General features: G+C 40.5%; 1 long non-coding RNA gene across 1 annotated transcript; it reads right to left on the reverse strand.

Moving 5' to 3' along the window:
- Positions 1–2,314: 2,314 nt before the first annotated feature.
- On the reverse strand, positions 2,315–3,409 carry LOC144661080 (uncharacterized). The gene is made up of 3 exons (XR_013572197.1): positions 3,313–3,409; positions 2,839–2,896; positions 2,315–2,583 (listed from the first exon to the last, which is right to left on the reverse strand). It is a non-coding gene; the product is annotated as an uncharacterized LOC144661080 (long non-coding RNA).
- Between the last annotated feature and the right edge of the window lie 224 nt (positions 3,410–3,633).

A 3,633-nucleotide genomic window follows, 5' to 3' on the forward strand; every position in this document is an offset into this window, starting at 1 on the left:
GGAGACTTCGGGGTAAAAGTATCCTTTTCACCTCGGTATTTCCCGTCAGATATAAACACACCCACAGTTTAGATCGCGTTATATTATTAAGTCGTGGGATCTGATTGGTCGAATTTTTCCTCGTGACAGAAACTCGTGATTAATACTTGGGATTACACCCAGATATGTTTTCATTATCGCCGCACAATTTTCTCTGTGACTGCAACGCATCATCGCTATTAAAAAGCGACCACTAAACAGCCAATTCATAAGTTGAATTCAGTGATCAGATTACACGTGGTCGTTCCAGCATCGATGCAGGCTCGTTCCAGCCTAAAGACTCAGAGAACAACAAGACACTTAGACATTCTTGGAAATGCTTGCCGCAGCAAAAACTTTATCCATTATCGAACATTATCGAACTTTTCTTCGAATAAAAGGAACTGGGAACTCATAATAAAAAGGTTTATGTGATATAGTCAGTATCAATATAAAAAAATAGTAGAAGATCGGTCTTTCAGTTTGATCTACCAATTTTTAAATTAAAATTTTTCCACATGCAGGCAAAGTTGCGTTTGTACTGGAAAAGGCTCTCTGAATTTTTTTCTATTTAGATTAACCCTATGTGAAATTTAAGTGTACACGGCAGTTGCTGAGCTTTCAATGTTCTAAAGAGTAAAATATTCAATAAAACAAAAATCCAGGTGTATACCGTGTATTATCTATAAACGATTCTAAGAAAAAGGGAATTTTTCCTTTATATATCACATAACACAGACATGCAAATTCTTGTTTAGAGATTGATCACCTGGCAGAAAATTAATCTCCAATGTTGAAATGACAATTTTGTTTTCTGGATTTTTCTTAGGCCTAGTTCAGACGTCGTGCTTCTGCCGTGCCGAACTAAATTTAGGAATTAAGTTCGACAAAAGTACGGCAGAAGCACGGCGTCTGAATCAAACTTTTGAATTGAGTACGGCAAAGCAATTTAGTTCGACACGCCATGTCGTGCTACACGACTCTGGCACGACAGCGGTTCAAACGTCGTGCTTTTGCCGGACCGAACCAAATTCATAAATTATATTAATGTATTTTGGCGTGATTACGTTCCCGCGAGGAGTTACGAGGAGACCCGAGAATAATTCTCCTTTAAGGCCCGGTAATACGGCCAACATTTTTGTTCAACTTGTCTCGCAACATTGTTGCATTGCAAGTTGAACGAGTTGTTGCCCGTATTACTACCGCGCGCTCAATTTGTCTTGCAACAAATTTCGGTGTTGCAAGTTGCAACAACATGTTGCACAAAGTAGAACCGAGTTCTACTTTTTGAAACAATTTTTGTCAACTTGCAACACCGAAATTTGTTGCGAGACAAGTTGAGCGCGCGGTGGTAATACGGGCATCGAGGATGTTTCATTCAACGAAGTAGATGACACTAATGGTAGAGAGCAGGGCGAAGAAGAAGCTAGCGGGGCTGAATCTGAAATAAGCAAGTTTTCGGAAATTAGTCGGGAAAAGAAACAAACATTCACTCACTTGCAAAAGGAATTTTTTTTGTGTTGCTTTTCTTTGCGTCTTTTTCTTGAGTCTTGCAATGATTTTAAAAGTAGGAGTTTTTGCTGCAATTTGCAAACCGGCGCCATGTTTGTTGGTTCACCGCTGACTAATTGTTACGTAGCTTCAGTACTCCTAAATTTGGTACGACCCTGGCACGACGTCTGAATCAGAGTCGTGTTTCTGCAGTGCTGCAGTCGAACCCAATTGCAATTTAGTTCGGCACGGCAGAAGCACGATGTCTGAACTAGGCCTTAGTCTTTCAATTTCATTTTTGGCTAAACATTCCCCGAAAACAAAAGCGAAAGTATCCTGAGATTATTTTTTAAGTGTTTATCATCCGAAGGTTTTTCTTTTAGATGGTCGGGCTTAGAATTTTTCCCGAACTGTTTAGATGCAGAAAATTGTTGCAGAAGTGGCATTGTTTCCTCTCTCTCTTGTTGCAAATTATGATACAGGAGTCCTGTATCATAATTTGCAACAATTTCAACGCATGTGCACCGTCAGCAACATTTCCTGCAATGGTGTGGTCTATCAGCCATTTCCCGCCTTCTGGCTATCCATCATTGAACGAAAATACGAATATTGGTTGGTCTTATCCTAACTTTAATCTTCGAGAACTGAAGCACCAAACAACTCTGACTTGTTCTTACCTATGTGACTCGGTTACTGTTGCAATTTTGTAAATGTAATCAAATGTCCGCGCAAATGTTGCGCAAAATAACTCAGTGTGTGGCCACTGGGATTGAAAGGAAAGCAAGAGAAGAAATGCACTCATCTCTACGATTTAACAATTTAATATTTATTAATTGCTACTGTATAGAGCCATTTCACTGAGCGCATTAAATCTTCATATTGTTTCCAGTCACACCGATGCTGTCAACCGTGTGGGCCTGGTATCTGGTTACCAGTCCCAATCACTGTAAGAATTGGCATTCATCCCCATGGTGTAAGAGGCTGTCGGCATTTGTTTGCCGGGATCCTTGATCGGCTCAGCCAATGAGAAGGCAGCTGGTAAGGACCGCATCTCGGCAGCACAGGACAGCGGAACTACAAACAAACATTGCGAGTGAAGACATGGATTAGCGCTTACAAAGTTACAGTTCTTATCTGCATCATCATTAACTGGAAAGATTTCCGCACAGTACCCTACATTAATTATGCATACAAATATTCCATATAATCCTTCACACACGAACGGCAGTCATGAACAGAACGAGAGTTACAAAATTGTATGCATAATTAATGTAGGGTACTCTGCGGAAATCTTGCCGAACTAAATTACAATAACGAGGTTGTATTTACCTGTAGGTTTTTCTTTTGAATCATTGCGTTTCTCTGGGACAGACTTTAACGCTTCCATCTGTAAAACAATTAAAGCACTGTCGTTAAACAGATTAATCTTGTGCCATTAGGGAACTTAGGCAAACTACGAAAGCAATGCGAGCGACAACGTCACAAAACAAAAGGTTTAATGATAACTCTGCACGCGCGTTTTGTCAGAAGATGACCAAATACTGCGTATTGTGAAGAACGTGAACGACGTCGAAGGCTAAATTTTCGTATTTCTATTTGAAGTTGAACGCTCTTTGCATATCTGGCTGTAGCCTGTGTACAGTCCTCCCGCTCATACACTAAATACGTGTTGATAATTGCGAGATTCGTGATAAAAGCTGAAATTCATTTTTCACTGGGCGTCGCCGTCGTCAACAACATAGACACCCGATCTATACAGACGATGAAAAGCACACAAGACATAAACCTCGAGCTTTCGCTTACCTTGCCTTGCTTTTACTTGAAACTTTGGATTGCAAGTATTCCTGCTAACGTTTTCCCCGAAGAACAGTCTCACAGTCTTCAGTGGCCCGTCGTCAGAGTATAGCAGCACTATTATAGCTCTATTATAATTCGTCCTCGTTAATTTACAGCTTCCTTGTTCTTAGGGCTAAGGCATTGTTTGTCTATTGTTTCGTTTGGCCAATTGTAAACAACTTTGCAAATGCGAAGGTCACACCTGTGTCAAATCATTAGGCCTCGCAAACCCGATAGACAAATTCGGCTAACGTGTTTACATCGTTGTTGCCACCCAATTCAGACCAT

Source organism: Oculina patagonica, chromosome 1 (genome assembly GCF_052425735.1).
Source record: "Oculina patagonica isolate OP01 chromosome 1, crgOcupat, whole genome shotgun sequence".
Classification (NCBI taxonomy): Eukaryota; Metazoa; Cnidaria; class Anthozoa; order Scleractinia; family Oculinidae; genus Oculina; species Oculina patagonica.